The sequence below is a fragment of the Brassica napus genome, unplaced genomic scaffold, assembly GCF_020379485.1.
Source record: "Brassica napus cultivar Da-Ae unplaced genomic scaffold, Da-Ae ScsIHWf_2428;HRSCAF=3137, whole genome shotgun sequence".
Taxonomy (NCBI): domain Eukaryota; kingdom Viridiplantae; phylum Streptophyta; class Magnoliopsida; order Brassicales; family Brassicaceae; genus Brassica; species Brassica napus.
In genome coordinates this window covers 30001-40000 of record NW_026015767.1, presented here as the reverse complement: position 1 = coordinate 40000, position 10000 = coordinate 30001, and positions in this window count along the sequence as shown.

Sequence of the window (10000 nt, the reverse complement as noted above, 5' to 3'; positions counted from 1 at the left end):
TAGCGACCGAGCGATCGTCCCGCTCGGTCGCTACGTAGCGACCGAGCTCAAGCCAAAGCTCGGTCGCTACGTAGCGACCGGGCTCGAGCCAAAGTTCGGTCGCAGTGCAGCGATTGAACCTTTCCGAACGTCGATACGACACCAGTCCTTGCATTCTCGTCAAACCTTCGGATACTATCTCCCGAAGACCGTAGCAAGATCAATCCATGTTTCCCGCTATTCTAATTCATCGATCAAACTTCGCGGATCCTAAACCGCGGAAAACTCGTAGTAAACGTGTCGAGTCGGAAGACGGCCCAAAGGGACCTAAAACACGACTCGAGGCCCATCCTACGATTTTTCCTAATCAAAAGCCCGTGAACCACAGCATGGTTCACGCTTGGCCCACGAGGAAGGATAAATGTCAAGTTTCCGCGGATAAATACGGAAGTTTTGAAGATAATTGTGAAGATCGGGAAAAATGGAATATCTCCATTTTTTGCTATGACGGCTTAAGGGCAGAAGAGTAAAAACGTAAACCGACCTTGGAGCTAGTATATAAGGAGTCCTAGGCGAGGAGCAGAGGGAGAGAACTTTTTCAGACCAAACTTAGCACTTAGAGCAATTTAGGCAACTTTCCGTTTTTGTTATTTCGAGCTGCGACTCAATTAGGTTTAGCCGTCTTAGGGTTGCTAGAACTAGGAATCTCGCCGACAGCTCTCGAGCCCAGGCTTATACCTTGTTGTAACGCTCATACGCAGATTCAGAATAAGATCTACTTTGCTCTCTTTTCGATTTCTTATTTTTATCGTTGTTATTCTCGTGTTCTGATTGCTTGACGTGTGGTAATTAACAGATATCCGGGTCCTCTGGGAAACTAGGGTTTTCTTAGTTTCCTTATTTAAACGGAAATCGACAGTGCGAATTTCGGTTCCCACAGTTTGGCGCTAGAAGGAGGGGGCCTTACGGATCAATCTAACCCGCAAAAGCCACACATAGTCAGACATGTTAACCAACGACGCGGATAACGTGCAAACTCCCCTTAACGGAGGCAGCGGCACCGATCTCCACACCCCGGTAGCGGACGTATCTGCGGCCAACGCGCAAGCCAACGTCGCGACTCTCGAGGAGTTTAAAAAGATGTTCGCCACCTATGAAAAAAGGTCGGAAGAACAGGATAAGCTCGTGAATACCTTGAACAAACAGGTTGAAACCTTAACGGCAAGGACCCAAGCTATCCGTCCCCGCAGAACCACCAAAATCCGCGGGAAGAGGCTCGACTTCGCCACCCCATTCGATAGAGCAGGAGTCGCGCGGGAACGACCTTCCGGTCAAAACCCTAGCGAGAAATCTCCCATCGAAAAGGGGAACTCTGAAAGTCTTCCGCCCCCTGCAAAGGACTCGGAGGATAACGAAGCCGAACACATTGACCTGGATCCTAGCGATGTCTCCAACGACACCGACGAGGATGTCGACAGGCACCCAAGAAGGACTAGAAGCCGATCCGCTCGGGAAGGCTCCCCGTTCGAAAAACCAATGACGGAAGAAGAAGAAGTCGCCTATTGGAACGAACAAGAGGAGCTGGCCGAAAGGCAAACCGAGCTCACTCGCAGTAAGCACCGACAGGCTCCGAAATCCACTGACGAGACATCGGATATCCGCGATCTTCGCGACTACATCACTAAGACTGCGGCAGAAGTGAGAGCCGTAAAGTCTCAAATCCATCATGCTACTAGTGCTGCCCCCGAGATCGATCGACTGCTGGAAGGAGCTCGAAAGACCCCCTTTACCAGCCGCATTTCGGACATGAGGGTGTCCGACCCGGGAAAAATCAAAGTACCAAAGTACGATGGTACGGCCGATCCGAAAGCGCACCTTCAGGCTTTCCATATCGCGATGGGAAGAGCAAGACTGAAGGACGGCGAAAAGGATGCCGGCTATTGCCGCTTGTTTGTCGAAAATCTTGAAGGAGCAGCACTCGAATGGTTCGCACGCCTTCGTCGCAACACCATCGGGAGTTTTCGACAGCTCGCATCGGAATTCCTCAAACAGTACTTCGTATTCATAGACAGGGAAACCTCCGATGTTGACCTCTGGAGTCTCTCCCAGCGGGAAGACGAACCCCTCCGCGAGTTTATCAGTCGGTTCAAGCTGATAATGTCCAGGGTCAGCGGGATAAGCGACAAAGTGGCCATCGACGCGCTGAGAAAGACGCTCTGGTACAAGTCGAAATTCAGAAAATGGATAACTCTCGACAAACCGCGAACGATCCAGGACGCCCTCCACAAAGCAACGGACTACATCATAGTCGAGGAAGAAACTAAAGTCTTATCGCAAAAACATAAGCCGGCAAGACCATCCTCGAAAGACGCGGATCCGAAGGGGAAAAAGAAGAACTCTCGTAACGACAAGTACGTCCATCACGAGGGGGAAGATCTCCAAGGGGCGCATAACTATGCGATCAATTCGGATCAAGGCCGGACCACGGGCAACACATGGACTCGCAATCAAGGATACGACGAGAACACCTTCTGCGAGTTCCACCAATCCCGAGGACACTCCACGACCAATTGCAAAGTCTTGGGAGCAAGACTGGCCGCGAAGCTACTCGCTGGAGAGCTTTCGGAGGTAACTAGCGTCAAGGATCTCATCCTCGATTCTGATCGGCCCCCAAAAACGGACAGAAATCCGCCCGCTGAAAAATCCCCTCAACGAAACCAACCCGGGGATAAACGCGGTAGGAGGCCGGATGACAAAGGAAACGATAACAATCGTCGCAGAGTCAATATGATCATCGGAGGATCTCAATACTGCGGCGATACCGTGTCGGCCATCAAGGCTTACCAACGGAAGGCAGAATCAAGCGCAAATTGGCCTACATGGTCTCCTCCTCGAGACGGCCAAAGTTGCTCGATCACCTTCACAGAGGAAGAAGCCGGCGGTATCGACCAACCTCACTGCGACCCGCTCGTCATAGATCTCGTCATACGAGATTTAGAAGTCGGAAGGGTACTCGTCGATACGGGAAGCACGGTCAACGTAATCTTCCGCGACACTCTCAAGCGGATGAGTATCGAACTCGGAGAAGTAATTCCAACGCCAAAACCACTCACGGGTTTTTCAGGCGAAGTGTCGATGACTCTCGGATCGATCCAATTGCCAGTCATGGCCAAGGAGATCACGAAAATCGTCAAATTCGCGGTAGTCGACCATCCCGCTATCTACAATGTGATCATGGGAAACCCGTGGCTCAACGCCATGCAGGCAGTTCCGTCAACTTACCACCTGGGTCTCAAGTTCCCAACACCGAGCGGAGTCGCGGCCATCTGGGGATGCCAAAAACAGTCGCGACTATGCTTTCTCGCGGAGCATAAGTTAAGGCAAATCACGGCTTCCGCAAACGGCAAACGCGCAAAGATAGCTCGATCTTCGGCCAAAAGCGCCCCGCACAAGGACGAAGTAAAATCATCTGTCAACGCAAACGCATCGGACGTCGAAGCTCGACATAAATCCGAAGCCCACGCGACAACTCAACCGGAACATCCGGAAAATAGCGTCGACCCAGCCACGATCGACACGGTCAAGGCGGACATCGCGGCACCAACCGCCGAGTAAGAACACTCGCGGCATGAAACAGAACTACGAGATGGCTTGATCCTCGAAAGGGGTACGTAGGCAGCTTGTCGAAAGACGAGTTCAGCGATCCCCCTCTCTAAAAAGGGGGGGGGGAGTGGGTGCGTATACTCGTATACTCCCACAAATCGCCATTATTGTAATCAAGTTTTTAGAAACAAAAAAAATTTTACAATACACACTGTCTTTTTATCGAAAACGCCTACGCTTCAGTTTACGCTCGTCTGCGGCCTCATCCGGCCCAAAAATCATAAAGATTATCACCTTTCAAACACGCAAAAATACATGCATAATCCTCGAAAATAACTGCGAGACGTCGCAAAAAGTTAAAATTCGAGGACAATGCTAAACAAATTGTCCAAACGCGACCACCAAAAACCTTACACCCCGTTCGTCGATTGGCCCCGACGAACACGCCAGCCGTCTTAAACAAACGCAATCCGATCACTCTTTTGATCTTTAAAAACGTCCAGCACAAAGGACGAAAGCGCGCTACAACAAAAATCCAAAATTTTGGTTTAGCACTTCCAGTTGATTCTGAGAAGATGCTCGATTCGTACCATACAAGTCATATAAGCCGAGAACATATCGCGGACTTTAAACCGGTGCGAGTCTGGAAGAAATCGCAACAGGAAAAACGATAGCCGGCTAGTCACCGCACAAACCTTAACCGAAAGTAAACCTAGGTCTTGCCCTAAACCCAACGCTCTGGTCTCAAACATCTCAAGGCATGATATCTAAAAGATACGAGATCATAAACCATGCCTCTCCGTTCATATCTCAATGCTCTCGAAAATCGTAAAGAAAGATAAATTTTTACGAAAATCACGAACGAACCAACAGATTGAACGTCTAATTAGAACTACATACGAGACGACAACTCGTATTTACTTCAACCCTACTCAGGAAAAACTCGAAACAAAACATTTATCATATAAATAAACCGCGTAAAGCGGCAAGGGATTCAAAGCCACCAACGGCCAGTCCCGGAAATACAAATACGGCCATCTTGGCCTAAACGAAATCCAAATTCAAAGGGCCACATTCGGCCGAAAACAAGGATAACTGATCCACCCCTCATACTCCAAAGTCGAAGTCCCCGGACAACGAAGCACCAAACGCATCCGCAGGACGATCCACTTCCTCGCCACCATCGTGAAAATCAATCGGGACCTCCACGGTATCAGGAGAAACCGGGATGGAATCCCAGAACCCTTGAATCCTCTCGTCGATCGGAGGGATAAGCGCCTCAGCGTGGGCACGGTCACTCATCCCACTCTTCATCAAGCTCATCTCCTCTTCAAACACATAGTCGTCGGCTTGCGTCCGCCAAAGACTTCCGACCGAACCACGGCACTCGCAAAAGTCGCCCACCGAGGTAAAGGCATTCTTAAGGTTCTCGTATTCAACCTGGAACTGAGATGCGCGAGTCTTCATCACCTCAACGATTTCTCTTTTGCCTTTCCTCTCCGCTCTACGAACAGCCCGCGCATGATCGCAAGTAAGCTGTGCCTCTCGCTCCAGCATCTCGCCTTGCACGCGAGCAAGATCCCGCTCCGCTTTCTCCGCTTTAAAACGGTAGACCATGGCTTCTCTATGACCCGCCTCGATGGCCGAGCCCAGCAAGCTCAGGCCCTGCAAATTCGATGGGCGTGTTACAAATCCATACATAGGATAATAAAAAAAAAAACTAACCCCATTGATGATGCGAGATCCTTCCGCAACGACTCTCGGCCTCGCCGATTCTTTCGTAGGAGGAGGAGCATCAAAACCCGATGGCAGCCCAGCAAAGAAATCATCGAAAAGAGGGACAAACCTATGCTTATCCGAATCCGTGACAAGTTGAAGCCTCAAAAGCGCTTCATAATGATCGACGGAGAGGGAAAGGCCATGCTCATAGCTTAGGACCAAGATCCCAATAAGATGTTGAATGGCAAGGGGTGTCAACTGACTTATCGCAACTTCGAAACGGTCCAACACTCGGACGAGAATTTCGGGTATGGGGAACCAGAGGCGACAACGCACTATGAACGCCTCATAACAAGTAAAGTAACCCTCCGGGGGGTTGTTAGCACATTCCCCGCGGCAGGGAACCCGGAACTCCACGGCATCCGGGATGTGGTAGAACGACCGCATCGTCGCGAGAAACTCGTCGGTAGTCCTGCTTGCATCCTCTTCCTCGACTCCACGATGGACCAGGATCGGGAATGGCTTCTCCTTGGGAGGGGTCAACGAGCCATAATGAGCAACCCACCATGCCTCGTTCTCGGCAGGATGCACCGAGTGAGGCACGAACTCCATCTTCGGAACGACGAGCTCTTCGTAAGGGCTCGCGGACGAAGACCCTTTTTTCGCAATCTTTTTCTTGCTCGACATCTTTGCACTTCTCTTGAGAGAATAGAGGAAAAGGGTGGAAAGAAAGATAGAAAGTTTTTGAAAGATCTTAGAGAAAAACAAGAAAGTGAAAAAATTATGGAACAAGTTACCTCTCTTCTTATAAGACATGAGGATTTACTATTCAAGCTCGGACTTTCGGATATTAATTCCACCCATCACGCCTAACTTGCCAAACATGCCTAACCGCACGCTAGGATCCTACGATGCATGATCCTAACGGGCTGGGGGGCTAACTGTTGGGGTCAAAAACGGTTACGACGGAATTACCATCCGAAAATCCTCGGAGATCGTATTTCCGAAAGAGTTAGTAAAAGAAGGGATGTAATTTTCGTAAAAATAACCTATACGAGGTTTTTACGAAGAAGTATCCTTTGGGATTCAAACCAAACCCGAGCCAAGTTCGGTCGCTACGTAGCGACCGAGCTCGAGCCAAAGCTCGGTCGCTACGTAGCGACCGAGCGATCGTCCCGCTCGGTCGCTACGTAGCGACCGAGCTCAGCCAAGCTCGGTCGCTCCGTAGCGACCGAGCGATCGTCCCGTTCGGTCGCTACGTAGCGACCGAGCTCGAGCCAACGCTCGGTCGCTACGTAGCGACCGAGCGATCGTCCCGCTCGGTCCCTACGTAGCGACCGAGCTCAAGCCAAAGCTCGGTCGTTACGTAGCGACCGAGCGCTCCTCCCGCTCGGTCGCTACGTAGCGACCGGGCTCGAGCCAAAGTTCGGTCGCGGTGCAGCGATTGAACCTTTCCAAACGTCGATACGACACCAGTCCTTGCATTCTCGTCAAACCTTCGGATACTATCTCCCGAAGACCGTAGCAAGATCAATCCATGTTTCCCGCTATTCTAATTCATCGATCAAACTTCGCGGATCCTAAACCGCGGAAAACTCGTAGTAAACGTGTCGAGTCGGAAGACGGCCCAAAGGGACCTAAAACACGACTCGAGGCCCATCCTACGATTTTTCCTAATCAAAAGCCCGTGAACCACAGCATGGTTCACGCTTGGCCCACGAGGAAGGATAAATGTCAAGTTTCCGCGGATAAATACGGAAGTTTTGAAGATAATTGTGAAGATCGGGAAAAATGGAATATCTCCATTTTTTGCTATGACGGCTTAAGGGCAGAAGAGTAAAAACGTAAACCGACCTTGGAGCTAGTATATAAGGAGTCCTAGGCGAGGAGCAGAGGGAGAGAACTTTTTCAGAGCAAACTTAGCACTTAGAGCAATTTAGGCAACTTTCCGTTTTTGTTATTTCGAGCTGCGACTCAATTAGGTTTAGCCGTCTTAGGGTTGCTAGAACTAGGAATCTCGCCGACAGCTCTCGAGCCCAGGCTTATACCTTGTTGTAACGCTCATACGCAGATTTGGAATAAGATCTACTTTGCTCTCTTTTCGATTTCTTATTTTTATCGTTGTTATTCTCGTGTTCTGATTGCTTGACGTGTGGTAATTAACAGATATCCGGGTCCTCTGGGAAACTAGGGTTTTCTTAGTTTCCTTATTTAAACGGAAATCGACAGTGCGAATTTCGGTTCCCACAGGGTCAAAATCGGTCACGACGTAATCAATGTCTGAAAGTCCGTAAAAATCAGCATAACCGTTTTTACGAAAAGTAATCTTCGTAAAGATATCTTTACGAACAGCCTTGCAGTAAAATATCGTCCAAATCTCAATCGAACCACTAAATACCGATTGTCCGAAGGCAACAGACATGTATCCAAATCGGCCGCGGACAAGCTCGAGTATGGAAATCAGACCGCGGACAAGCCAAGCTCGATCGATACGCGGCGACCAAGCACGCACACACTGCTCGGTCGCTACGTAGCGACCGAGCTCAAGCCAACTCTCCACTCGCTACATAGCGACCTGTAAGTCCCCAAAGGGTTCCTCCTTTGCGTTCTCCTTTGAATCCTCTTCGAAACGCTTTTCGTTTCGTCTCAATCGGAGTTTCCGTTGAGATTTTACGACGAAAACAAGTGGGACTCGCCTCGGCTCCCTTCCACTCGCTATGGCGACCGAGATGACATCCTCACTCGCTATAGCGACATGTCAGGCCTCAAAGGGGTCCTCCTTTGCGTTCTCCTTTGAATTCTCATCGAAACGCTTTTCGTTTCGTCATAATCGGAGTTTCTGTTGAGATTTTACGACAAAAACAACTAAACCTCATCTTAAACTCCTTGACTTGTTTCTGCTCACCCTACCTCTATCTTTGCGTTCACTTTTGAATCTCGATCGAAACGTCTCTTGTTTTGCCTCGATTGAAGTTACCATTGAGACTTTACGATATAAAAAAAAAACCGCAAAGACCTATTTTCTCGCATGGATTCAGATTAATCGTATAAAACGGCAATGGTTAACTTAACACCTTAGCCACCTTAACTATACGATTACGTTGAACCTTTTTACAAAAATCGACGTCTTATCTTAAGGAGAAGATAACAGTCAAGTTCGGAAGATAAATGTCAAGTTTCAAAGGATAAACACCAATATCGGAAATGGCGAACATACACGAGAATAGGAAACGGAAATGAGCACGCAAAACTGAGAAGAGACAAAACTGCATCTTCGAGAGAACTAAGGTATTTCCGACTTGAAATTTTTGAAATCAGACTCGGAATTTTCGTAGGAAATTACTTTGAGGCTGCCATAGAACTTTAGGGAACGTAAAACCTAGGCGGATAGTCTAGCGAACTAAGTTTTAAGCAATTTTTCCTGTCTCGATATATTGTTCCATAATTGTTCATCCAGATCTTGCAAACCGATCTAAACTCTCCGAAAGTCGAGAAACGATCGCCACGCATATCAAGCTCGCTTCCTAAAGAGAGAAAAAGTTAGAGACATGAACGTCGTCTTAAAACCGATTCGTTTTTGGCAATTTTCTCGGAACCGACATATCCCAAGTCGTCAACGTGGAAACAACCAAATCACAGTCCAAGCGTCGTCTATAAATCGTCCCGAATTATCGATCATTCCAAATATCAGGAGAGGAAACGTACACAACCCTTCAAAGTATCGGTTCAACCATTTTTTCTTTCGTAAAAAAAAGGGAGTAGGTACGTATACTATACTCGTTTACTCCCAAACTTCAAAAAACTTCTGCAAATCGTCAAGAATAGGCAAACGACAATCTTAATATTCGTCTAAACGCTAGCAACATATCCAGACGATCATGAACATAATCTCAAAAACTATACATCATTTCTTGTCGCAATCATGCGTACAGAAAACTTGTACAAATATCAAACTAAAACTCGACGATTAGCCAAAGTATTGAAGCTTTTTCCGGCTTCAGAAAGCCAGTTTCGTTTTAAAAATTTCTACGAGAAATCTTCAATCACCAAAGCATTTCTTTCAGTTTCCGTTGTACCAAGTAAGTAACGGAAAAGCATCGAAAACATTTGCGACGAAGAAAACTCGAGAATATATGTAGCATCGTGCACATTAAAAGGAGCATTTTCCTCCCGATGGTTAGCTAGAACCACTTCTGGTTGACCAATTCGTTCAAGAAACGAATGTGTCATGAGAATCCTCTCGAAAAACCTATGAAAAGCGTTCCGCGACTAGATCGTATTGAAATAAACTTCGGTAATACTCCATGAGTAACTCCAAGCAACTTTCATCTAAGATCAAAATCACAGCGGGAACATTTCTCGTAGAACCCGCAGAAACAATGCTACTTTGACATATGTTTACATATCACTGATTTACAACCTTCGTAAAATCGGTTATATGATATGATAAATTATCGTGTAGCCCACAGTCGGAAATCATATGATAAATTCTTCGTAACGAAACTAAGTCATAACAACCAAACGGTTAACAGAAAACCTAAACTTTTCGAAAATTGACCAAGTTCAATACGCTCCACAATTCACTTTAAGCCCGCAACGTTTTAACCATAATACGCGGCATGTAAGGAAAAATTCGTAACAAAGCTTCTAGAGCTATACGAAACATCCTAAAAAATGCACGAAATACATCTCGGAAGGC